We start from the raw sequence: 12,801 nt of genomic DNA, 5'->3' as shown, positions 1-12,801 counted from the left end.
TTATAATAGGAGAATTCAAAGGGCCAGTGTGAAGTATCTGATAATTTTTACAGCAGCCTTTGCCAGTGTGATGTTCTCAATACGTTTTCGTTTTTATTTTTTACAACAGCTCCCATCAGCCATGTTGGATGATTGATGGGAGTTGTAGTCTTCCAAAACATCTGGAGGACACAAAGTTGAGGAAAGCTGCTTTAGAGCAATTAGGTTCTGTGTTGGGTACTTACAGTGGGTTCCCTTACTGACTAATCTGATTCTATGCATAAAAGTGTTAAATTAGGACTTAGAAGACCTAGGTTTGAATCTCTACTCGGCCATGAATCTCACTTGTGACTCTCAGCCTAACCTCACAGGGTTGTTGTGAGGACAAATTGAATAGGAGGCCAGCCAATTGATAATACATTCAACCAGTGTGTTTTTTTTTCTGGAGAAAAAGGTGCCAGAATACACCTCTCTCAGAAGACCCACCCTGGAGCCCAAAGAGGATCTCTCTGGGGTCAGGGTTTGTGTGTCTCCTCACCAGCCAGAAGCTTGTTGAGGCTGCTCCGCTGAGGTTCCTGTGCCTCAGAGCAGCTGAATGAGACCTCACCCAAGGCCTCTCTGGCTCCTGTGAGCCAGAACAGCTGGGGGCTTGCTCAGCTGAGGTGCAGCTTTCCCACACATCAGCTGTTAGCTGGGAAACTGAAGAACCTCAGCAAAGCCCTGTTGTGCCTCAGGCTCATGAGAAGACCCTCTCTGGACCACATAGAGGATGTTTACTGGCTAGTCAGGTCTCTCCCCACACTACCAGGGCTCAGCTGAGAGGTACTGGAACGCCGTTCTGGAGAGTTGCGGCTGGGGAAAAAAGCCCTGCACGCAACAACCAATTTACACGCTTCCCATTGACACATGATCGTGCACATGCACGTCACACTGAACCGGGTGGTGATTTTCCAAGTGGCAAAAATGGCCCTAAAAGATCCCAGAAAGGGCAAAAAGGTGTGAAAACAGTGCCTAGCAATCCTACAAGCCTTTGCAAGTACAATCCCAGGAGCCTTTGCACCAATGGTTGAGGCCTGTGGAGAGTACAGATTTGAGCAAGGAAGTTTGAAGGGAACGATTGTAGTGGAGTTTGGTGTTTGGCAAATGCTGCTGGTTTTTTAAAGGGTTTTGCAAAGGTTTCAAGTGGTTTAGAGAGTGTTTCCAGGCTTTTTTTGATGGTGTTTCAAATATACATAAACACGTGGTACCTTGGAACATAACCCCTGTGTAAATTGGGAGTTGTCTGCAGCAGCAATAATAATGATAATATTTATCTGTCCTTAACTCAGTATGCCTCTGAATGTCAATTGCTGGGCAGAGTGCTATTACATCCTCCTTTGCAGGCTTCCAAGAGGCATGTGGTTGGCCACTGTGAGAACAAAATGTAGGGCCTTTGGCCTGATCCAGCAGGGCTTTTCATAAGTTCTTATGCAGTGATGACTCCAGATTTTAGAGGGTCCTTCCAGCAAGACACTTCCCATACCCCCCCCCCCTTTCTCAGTGAATCTACTACCCCACTGCCATTATCACCAGCTGCTGCTGCTCCTCTGCCACCTTCATTTGCTGCACACGTCTCCCTCTCGGCCATCATGCTGCGGAGATTCATCAACCTCTGGCTCTGACGTAAATCAGCGACTCAAGCTTGCTGCCTTGAGCACACTATACGTAGCAGCGTCAACTGCACAACAGAAAGGCTGAGGCTGTGGATACATACTAAAATTACGGATTTATTTTACATAAATCAGAACAAAGAAATATGTCGTCTCTCCTTGCTGTCTTCTCAGGGAGACTAAAAAAAGCAATACACAGAGCGGAAGTTCCGCTCACAGGACCCAGCAATCTGTGCTGGAAAGTAAACAGACATGTGACACACAACAATCCCATTCCACAAAAGGTGGAATGGAGTCTCCCAACACCGAGCAGGTGGCATTGCCTCCTGCTCTTCCTTCTCACCACCACTGCTGTCTGGGCCAGAGTGAGAGGTGAGCAGACAAGCAAGCAGGTTGGAAGCGTGAAGAGGTGGAGCAGGTCCTGGGGGACTCTGCTCAATGTGTACAGTCAGCTAGTGCCCATCAGTGCCAGCTCGTGGTGCCAGCCCTGGTGCTGGAAGACCGCTACCCCTTTGGCCTATGGAAGGGGTGGAGGACCTCTTTCAGCCAGAGCACCACATTCTGCTCAGGGCAATCTTCTGAGGGCCACATGCCATTGGTTGGCAGAGCCAGAGGCAAAGGTAGGCAGGGCAGCAAATATAAATATCACTATTGTAGAGTGGTCTAGCTTCTACACATACATACTCAACCGTTCCTCTCTATCCTCCATGCAGGCACACAAAAAACATTACCAGAGGTCAAGGACACATTCTGCCAGGCATAAGCATTCAATGAAGCAGGGTCAGTGAAGGGTGTGGCCTGTTCTGAGGGCCAGATAGACAAGCTTGGAGGGCTGCATTTCCCTGATAAAAATAGGGACGTCCTAAGGAAAAGTGGGACATTCTAGGGTCAAATCGGAAACCGGGATGCTTCTGTAAATCTGGGATTGTCCCTGGAAAATAGGGACAATTGGAGGGTCTGGCGAAAGAAGCTTCACCTGCTGGTTTCTCTCCTGTCCTGTTGGGGATCCTGGCTTGCGCCATTCCTGTTAAACAGCTCCAGTGTATCGTTGGCACAATCTTTTGCAACAGAAAGCAATTACAGCTAACGGCTCCAAAGCTCTACCTACCGAACCTGATCTGCCTTGTCATGTCCCATTAACTTCGCCTTCAACTCTAATCCTTGCCCCTGTAGTATATAATGAAAGACATTCAAATATATGTATCAAAATGGCATCCGTATTGATTTATTAATGCTAGGGAATGCTGTCCTAATTGAATTGAGATCCAGGAAGCAAGTTAATGTAGCTAACAGTGATACAGGAATTCAATCTCCCCAGTGCCTAGAATTATGACTTTTTTTTTGGCCGTCTTTGTTGGCAGTTAGATAAATAACAAATCGATGTAGATTTCAATGAGCTTTCTTAAAAGGCAGAGACGGAGCTGAACAAACAAGCCTGGCATTTAGCAACCGAGGAAAAGTTTAAGGAGTTTTCTAAGGGGAATAAAGGAAATCGCTGGGGAGTTTTCGGAAGGGGGTTGATGTCTGGTATCTTCCGAAAGAAAGGGGCTGTGTTCACTGGGTCTGGCACTTGCTAACAGAAGGGTGGTTAAGGTTCAGGCAGCCTAAAGCCCACAGGGCCTAGTTTGAGGAGGAGGAGAAGGTTTTGCATATGCTCAGAGGCACTCTCAGCCACAGCCAGCCTGTAAATATATATGGCTGCCTTATAACTATGCCAGATAGCTGATTGAGAACTGGGAGAGCTCATGAAATGTAATGATTAAGAGGCTGAAATTAAGAAGCAGGAAATCCTAAGTCCCTGTGAACTCACTAGTTGATCTTAAGCAATCAGTCCCATCCTTCCACCTATAATAGGGAGATAATGACACTGGCCTGCCCTGGAAGGCTGTTATGAGCATTAGTGAGATAATGAAACCCTTTGAAAAGTGTTTATAATGGCCAAAAATTACTGAGATGTTGAGAGAGAGCGGGGTCTCTAACAGAATGCTCAGTATCATCACCAAACAGCAGCTCCTAGGTGGAGACTGTAATTCTTTGGTGGAGGCTATAACTTAGCATTCTTCCTAAGCCATGGTTTGGCTTATCATTACGTGCAAACGAGCCTATGAATGGAGAGTGGATGCATTCTTGTCTCTAGCACACATCCATGTAAAATGCATGCATGTGAACACTAGGATAACACAGACTGCATAGCCTGCCATTTTATTTGCTCATTGTGAACCATTTCATAATAGATTTTAGGACAGATATGTTTCTCCAGCAAATCTCTCATCTAAAGAAAAGAAAACCCACTTGGCTTTTAAAACAGTAGGATGAATTTTGTAGGGGAAATGACGACATCAAACAACAAATGAAATAAAGGGTTTTATCAAATGTTAATTTTACTCCTAGACCTATTGGAATTAATGGAAAAGACTAACTTAGATCTATTAATTTCAATGCATCTACTCTGAGTAGAACTTAGAGCAACAATTTTGGGGACAGCCATCATCAGTAAGAGTATACAGTCGTACCTTGGATCCCAAATGCCTTGGTATTCAGACATTTTGGCTCTTGAATGCTGCAAACCCAGAAGTGAGTGTTCCAGTTTGCAAACATTCTTTCGAACCTGAACGTCTGACAGGGCTTCCGTGACTTCCTGCAGCCAATCAGAAGCTACGCTTTGGTTTCCGAATGTTTTGGAAGTCGAATGGACTTCCGGAATGGATTCCATTTGACTTCCAAGGTACGACTGTAAATGGATTACAAGCATATTTTAATAAGTAGAACGTGATACAAATAAGACATTGTGTTGTTCTGCTAAAATGAGAAGAGTCTTGCAGGGGTGTAGCTAGCTGCTCCAGCACCCAGAGCGGTGTGGGTGGGTGTGAGCTGCCCACGGGGGTGCCTTGGCGATCCGTGCACGGGGGTGGCACAGCAATCCACCCAGGGAAGTGGTGCGGCAAACTGCCCATGGAGTCCACCTGGCGAATGCAAGCCCCACACTGCCGTTTTGGACAGCACGAGGCCCCTAACCACCGTGTCACTCCCAGGAGAGATGCATGGCCCAGGCACGCTGCAGGCCAGGCCCCACGGTAAGTGCCACCCCCACAGTGTGCCATTTTGCCACTGCCCTCAAGGATGACACCTGGGGGGCCCCACACACCTGCCTTCCTATGCCCCTGGAGCCTTGCCAATACAGTTCTGTTTTCAGAACAAGCCCTAAATAGCATGAACATCATGGGTGCTAGCCAATAGGTACTCTTCACTGCTGCTTTCCCCCTGATTCCAACTGAACCATGCTGAACATGTGCAGAACCCAAGCTTGCCCTGGAACTGACAAAGATACACACTGAGATTGCTATACATTTATAGCACATTTAAAGCACATTAACTGTGCTCGTATCTGGCTTCCCTTAAATAATCTTGGGGGAACTGATGTTTATCCCTCACAGAGTCGCAGTTCCCAGTGCCCTTAACAAACGACAGTTCTCAGGGTCTTTAGGAGAAGTCATGGATTTAAAAGACCCATGGCTTTGCCCAAAGAATCCTGGGAACTGTACTTTAAATGTATGGTGCATGGATATGACCGGAAAGTCAGGTCTTGAAATGTTACATCTCTGCACTTGCAGCCCAAATGATTTCTCTCTGTGCATATATAATATTGAGGATTGTTGATATTATATTTTATAGCTTTGTCCACATCAAAATATGCAAGCACATATGTCCCTACCCGCTAGTGTCCTTCTGGAATATTATGTAAGTGATAAATCCATTTTATGCCTGGAATCATTTCGCCCCGCTGGAGCTGATATGGTCAAGCAGCTCAGAAGCCTGAGTTAATTAAATCAACAGCTAAGAGTGCAGGTTACCCACAAAAGTGAACTTTGGTGCCCCTAAAACCACTTGCCCAGAGAAGGGCTGGGGGGAAAAACAGAGAAGTAAGTAACCACAGTTGAAGTAAAATGGAAAAAGAAATCATCAGCTCTATACCACTTTGGCTGGCTGGCCACAGGTATCAGGATATTAATTGCTCTTTGATTTGATTTTGTTGTGGGATTAAGGGCACATTGTGGCTTCTGTAGGTATCTCAGATGCTGTAAGGATGGAAGCAAAATCCCTCCACAGCACAGCTTCTTGTCGCCTCATGGAATCTACGATGTTGCTTCTCCAGGAACAATCAACGTCCTTCATTCTCGTATTCAATCCAGTATTTTCCAGTATTTTTATCTGGGTAGAAGAAAGGAATTGGGGCTTATGGAAAAGCGTTTAAAAGCGTATGGTTGCATGGTGGAGGGCAGGGGGACAGTGAACTGCATCACTGGTGGGAAGGGCACTTCTCCTGTTAGGTATTTCTGTCCTACCCTAAGGATCCCAGCATGGCCCATACAGTTCTCTTCCTCCTCCTCCACATTTTATTCTCACAACCACCCTGTGAGGTAGGTTGGGTTGAGTTTAAGGCCCAAGGTGAGCTTTGTGGCAGAGTGGGGATTTGAACCCTGGGCTGCCAGGTCCTAGTCCAACACTCTAGCCACTACACCACACTGGCTTGCCTTTGGGATAGGGTGTGCATGTGTCCTACTTTACAGAGGGCATTTTCCATTTGAAGAGCTGTCTTGTCCAAGTCTGGTTTAAAAGTAAAGTGCCCTTGGAAGGGAGAGCAGGGGGGCCATAAAATGTCCCATCAACACTGAGCACCTGGACAGCAGGCTGTGAAGGCACACAGGTCATCTGGTCACTATGGTGAAATCTTCTGTAAAAAGGTAAAGGTACCCCTGCCCGTATGGGCCAGTCTTGACAGATTCTAGGGTTGTGCGCCCATCTCACTCAAGAGGCCGGGGGCCAGCGCTGTCCGGAGACACTTCCGGGTCACGTGGCCAGCGTGACATCGCTGCTCTGGCGAGCCAGAGCCGCACACGGAAACGCCGTTTACCTTCCCGCTAGTAAGCGTTCCCTATTTATCTACTTGCACCCGAGAGTGCTTTCGAACCGCTAGGTTGGCAGGCGCTGGGACCGAACAACGGGAGCGCACCCCGCCGCGGGGATTCGAACTGCCGACCTTTTGATTGGCAAGCCCTAGGCACTGAGGCTTTAACCCACAGCGCCACCCGCGTCCCTGTAATCTTCTGTATTTCTGCTTAAATCAGAGTCGTTATTTCTACATATTTGCCAATGCATGTAAATGGGTGCATGTCAATTGTATGCAAATTGGTGTCCTTTTCAATCTTTCTTTTTTGGTGACATGAAAGTGGCCACCCTGCTTCACAAATGCATGGACTACTTTTAAAATTGCAGAACGGGATAACAGGATGCCCCCGTTTGCTGAGCTGTGCATCCCCTTTGCTATATAAATGCAAAGACTGTTGGAATGCAAATTCCTGCTGGAAGCAGACCAGCCATTAGAGGGTTCCTTCTTCGCCAGAGCAACCAGAGATAGGCTGCCCGCTCTTGCCTCTTGGCAAACTCCCTTGTCAGGGAGAAAGGAACCCTGCTGACAACACAGTCCTAAGCACCGAGGCTGCAGGTTCGATCCCCATATAGGGCAGCTGCATATTCCTACATTGCAGAGGGTTGGACTAGATGATCCTCAGGGTCCCATCCAACTCTACAATTTTATGATTCCATGCATGCTTGCTCACTTCCAAACCTCCTTAGCACTGGGCAGGGGTGCTAACTTGAATAAAATATGGGGAGGGGCTAGGTGAGCCCTCCCCACATAATTGATCACATGATATGGCACACACACACCATTTGAATGGCAGTGCCCTTCAACTTGGGGAGGGGGCTGGCCCCCTGAAATATGTTATTGGTGGGGATGAAGGGACCTTAGTCCCTAGGAGTTGACTCCTATGGCGCTGGGCTGGGCAGGGGAGGGTGGAGATTGGATTGGGCAGAAGTGTCCCTGCCAGCCTTCAGTGGAGGTCTCGCTTTGGGATCCTTATACTGGCAGCAGCCAAGACAAAGCCCTGAAACAGAGCTTTCTGGGGTGGGGTGGGGGGCTGAGCCAGCCTGGGATCCACTGGATCCCCAGCCAACCCCACTGCCACAACATAATTGCATTGGGCCTGATTTAGGCCCATGTTGGCCTAACGATCTGCCTGCGCCTCATCTTCCATCCCAGCTACTGGATGGAGAAGTCAGGATTGCTCTCTCAAGTGTATGTTGGGTTGCAGCATCACAGAGTCCCTTTTTTCTGTTCCCCAGACCTGGAGCTGCACTGTCTATTGGCCTGTCATCTCGTCTAGATGATACAGCGACTTTTAGCAGAGGGCAGCCCCTAAAATGCCCATCTGAGTGTCATCTCGGTGCAGATGTAGCTCTTAAGACCAAGAAGACGCTTAAAGTCCAGGAGAAAAAGAACTGCCCTGTCCCATAAGTCATGAGATGTCAAATGCAGCCACAGACATTAAAACTTCACTGCAGCGAGCGGTTTAATTTCCGGGGATATAACTGCCACTTTGACTCTAATGGTAGATGAAAGTTAAGATTTCCTGGTCATTCTAACCTCAGCCTGGATGGCAGAAACCCCAGGAGTTACTGTTGCAAACAATGCACCTTTTATCCAAGGGACCGAAATCCCATTAGCCCTAAAGACGTTAATTATAACAGAAATTGCCAATGGTGGCTTACTCAGGAACTGGAGCATACAAGGAGAGTAATAACTTTGCCCCGTAATGCTGGTGCCATCTGGATGTGGGTTTCCCCCTGTCTCTTCATTTTTTGTTTAATTTTTTAAATTCTCCTTAACTACTGTAATAATTAACAATGTTTGTCTGGCTGTAGGCAGCCAACATGCTTTGTCCTGAACAAAGGAGCTTCTGGGGAAAGTTTCAGTAGCATTCTTTTCTTTCGAGGGGGGATGAAAGTTGCTCAATCTACTGCTTGGGAAAACAGTAAGTCAATTTGTGGGGTCCATTTGGGGAAGACATTTGATTCATTTAAAGGCACTTTACATAATTTGCACTGTCCAAAATAACACACACGAAAGGAAACGCAGTTCACGTTTCTCTGAATCTTGCAGTATGGTTCTACAGCCAAATATATGCATGTACTGGTGAAAAGAACATGCAAGAATGCGTTGTAATAGGTACTAGGGGAAGCCACTTTCGAAAAATATGTGTGTTAGGCAAGATTGCATACAAAAATGTGCATATTAGGAGAAATTCACACTAAAATGGTGATGAATTTTTCACAAAAAGCTTTTAAAAAGTCACAAGAAGATGCGAAAATGTGGACAGATGGACGAAGAGCCAGTCTCAGTAGAAGTCATCTTCATATATTTGAAATCTCTTTTATTGTCTAACCTGATGCATTCAGCCACAATACTGCCAATTGTGTCTAGGTGGCGCTGTTGTTTTCCTGTTCTTTCCGTCAAACTCTGTATACTTCCCCAGCTCACAAACCATGGTGACAGCTTTTGCCCTTGATGCCACTGAAAAATAGGACCTTGATATTTTGGGAGGAACATGGCTGTTAAAGTGGCATAATACTGCTTTTAATGGAAAGTGTAGGCATGACCTATGTATGTGTAAGTGTGGTTAGGATTGTAGTCTTAGTTAGATGGAACCCTCAGTCAGAGCCCAAAGCTTGGAGTTGATGCACTTCCTAGCAAGCCTGGATTTCTTGCTACAAAATGGTGAAATGCCCTTTCTCTCGTATTTCCCTCCCCACCCTGGCTAGGACCAAAGGAGACGGCTGCCCTTGCTACCTGCCTATAACTCTGCAAAGAGGAACTCCAAACAACAGCACTGTCTTTGTTCTCGTTTACCAACCATGCGGTGAGACAGGATTTCGGAAACAGTTTGCAACGTCTGCCTCAGGTCCTGTGGCTGTGCACTTTGGTTTTCCTTCCCTTTGACGATGTTGGGGGTTTTTTTTTTTTCCACCTGTGGTTGGCCACCAGCATCTTGCTTGTGCAAGCTCACATTGTCTCAACTTCCCTGTTAGCTCCTGGGATCAGTGGGATCCATGCCTGACAATGATCCTGTCCACCCCTTCTGCTAAGTGAGGTTCCCCCCCACCTCCCCACAAGTTCCCTTTCTATTTTCAGGTAAAAAGATAGTAATGGCTTACTTAATGCCCAAATGGCTTCTAAGAAATTTAAAACTCTAAAAAATCAATACAAAATTGATATCAAATGTCAAATTAAAAACCAATAAAAAATCCCATAACAAAACAGTTAAAGCAATAAAATTGTGCTACTTTTAATACTTTTTATTTCTTTGTTTCTTAGAAAATTGTTTGTTTGTTCCAATTATTTATACCAGGGGTTGGCAAAGTTTTTGTGGCTTGGGCCGGTTAACGGCCCCGCAGACGCATGCGCAAACGCTATTTCCGGTGCTCCTTCTGGCATGGAGGAGGCATGCGCAGCTTCCCATTGGCTGCAAGAGCTTCCTGCAGCCAATGGGAAGCCGGCCAGTGTCGTGGAAGGCGGTCCCTGCTCTGCTCCGCCCCAGTTTAATGTGGTGCACGGGAGCCGACCGAGCGGGCGGTGGGGGCCGCTTGTGGCCCATGGATCTTAGGTTGCGACCCCTGATTCATACCTTGCCTTTCAGATAGAAATCCTGTCAAGGTGGCTTACGTGTAAGGTTCAGATATTTGGGTGGCATCCAGTGTAGTAGTACGTTAAAGCCACTTAGGGGTATACTTGTTCCAGTGTTTTGCATCAGTGGAACATTGTTGTACAAGTGAATGCATAAGCAGGTTGCTGGTAACTTGGTTGCATGACAGATTGCACAATCTTTTGCATGAGTTTCCAGCTAGCCTTTACCTTGGATTCATTGTGCAACATTAAAAACTCATCCATCTGCTAGTGCACAAGCCCTTGTGCTAGTGAAAACACACATTATTTGAAATATACTCAGAGTCGCAAAGTGATTTCATGCTCTTTATTCAGCTCATAGTGGTGAGGAGGAATGAAAGAATGTCCCCTCAAAGTATCTGCTTTATATACATTATTTACACAATGGGCTGCACATGATTGGCTAATTCTGGAATTCTACTGTAAGCCAATCAGGTTGTGGATTCACTTATATCTGGAGCATGATTGGGTGGTTCCTGCCAACCAATCAGACTGCTGCATTGTTCTAGGACCAATCAGACTGATGCATTCTGAATCCTATTGTTCTAGGACCAATCAGACTGCTGCAATTTGGATCCTATTGTTCTAGGACCAATCAGACTGCTGCAGTTTGGATCCTATTCAACTCAGTACATAACATTATTATTATTATTATTATTATTATTATTATTATTATTATTATTTAAACCCATCAGGATCCTTTCCATAGGGCACTTGAGAGTAGATTGGTGTGTGTGTGTGTGTGTGTGTGTGTGTGTGTGAAGTCCCACTACAGCAGGCCTGGAAGTGGTCTTTGCATCAGTAAATGCTGTTCCCCATATTTCCATTGATCCCTTCTAACTTGCATCTTGAACTATTTGAACAGACTCTTTCCCTTCCCTTGCTTGTGGGGAACCTTTGGTCCTTCAGATATTGTTGTCCACTGACTCCCATCAGCCTCAGCAAGCATGGCCAATAGCCAGGGATGATGGAAGTTGTAGTTCAGCAACATCTGGAGGGACAGAGGTTCCTCACACCTGCCCAAGCAAAAACAGCAGACCAAATCCAAGCTGCTGGGCAGGACCCATTTGCTGACTTAAGTTTTGCAGAAATGATTTACATGTCTGGATGCCCAAATAACGAGCATTGTGCCAATCAGCTTAATTTAGACACACCACAGTATTTTGTTTAAGACTCAAATTAGTCAAGCAGACAAATCATGCCTTTCCTGAGAAATAATCTCTCTTCCTTGCCCTCCCCTTCAACCAGCCTGAGGAAAATTTCTGTGTCATGTAAAAGCTCTCACACTGTCTTAACTTATGTTGGGTAATGCAAATACTTACTTACTTACCTACCTACCTACCTATCTTGATCCTCATAAAAAAATCCATATGGTGACAGCTTCAGAAATTTAACAAGGCTTCTTATTCTTCTTCAAAAGTCATAAGCCTCCAAGTAAAAGGCCACATCTGCACCTTGCACCTTATGTTCAAAGCTCTATAATTTAACAACCATGACTTCCCCCAAAGAAGTGGCCCCCAACGGCTGCTCAAGCTGCGATGGAGGGGAAGGCCCAGGTAGGACTGGAGAGACTGTGGAGCCACCACTGAGGCAGCTGCAGCGGCTGCCACCTGCGTCCCCTCTGGTGCAGCCGTTGGGGGCTGCTGCTGCTGCTGGGGAAGGGCCAGGCAGGACCAGAGAGGCCGGAGAGTGGTGAGCCTCCCTGACTGGGCCCGATCCCAGGCACGACCTTGCTGGTCACAGCAAACTGCGCGGCCAGAGCTTCTGCTTGGCTGCAGCCTCCACATTAAAGGTAGTTCTGTCTGGGAAAATATGGCAACCCTATATGAATGTGATCTTTCATGTTTACTGAAAAAAATTGGAATATATATATGTGTGTGTGTGTGTGTAAATTGAGAAATTGGAGACAGCATCTTTGCTCAAATTCTTTTAAATCGAAACATTTTCTGAGGACAAATGACTACATTTATTTATTTATTTATTTGAAACCCTGGTTCTGTTTTTCTGGGACTTGGTGACTCTCCCTCCTTATCCCTCCGATAAAACTTCAAATTATTCATGGCTATAAGGAAATGTCACCCCTAGTCAGACATTCCCCCTATATCCCTGTCCCCCCTGGGAGCTCGGGGACAGAAAATACCTTGTCCCTCGTCCCTCTCAAATCCTTCTTAATGAACACATTAAAATGAGACTGTTTGTTTATATCTTTTTCAAAATCTCCAAAGACATTCCTATATATAAGTCCTGCTTCGGATCCCGTCCCTGTAATGGGTCATTAATGTATTTTAAGTGAGAGAGAAAACTTGGCATTGGCAGCAGAAGATTGCTTTAATAGCAAAGTGACCCAGAGTGCCTTTTGATTGCTTTTAAATTCCCAATGAATAATAGATATTGGGCCTTATAATGCAATGCTAACAGGCCACCCTCTGCAGGAGCCAGAATGCTTGGTTAACGGAGCCAATTGGAAAACTCAATAGAGGAAGTTTAAAGGGGATGATGATAATAAAAAGTCCTTTAGAAAAGTGGGAGGAAAGCCGTCTATTGATGAAGACGGTATTTAAAACAGATACCTGGTTATTACTTCATTCCAGAGGGCTTGCAGGAGGTAGAACT

At 46.0% G+C, this 12,801-nt stretch overlaps 1 long non-coding RNA gene across 2 annotated transcripts in view; it reads left to right on the top strand.

The window, feature by feature from the left end:
- Positions 1-12,801, top strand: part of LOC310684839 — a 59,746-nt gene that overhangs the window by 30,738 nt on the left and 16,207 nt on the right. The window lies entirely within an intron of this gene.

Source organism: Podarcis tiliguerta (genome assembly GCF_965153285.1).
Source record: "Podarcis tiliguerta genome assembly, chromosome: 8".
Classification (NCBI taxonomy): domain Eukaryota; kingdom Metazoa; phylum Chordata; class Lepidosauria; order Squamata; family Lacertidae; genus Podarcis; species Podarcis tiliguerta.
The sequence above is the reverse complement of the archived record's forward strand: the minus strand, read 5'-3'. Positions and strand labels throughout refer to the sequence as shown.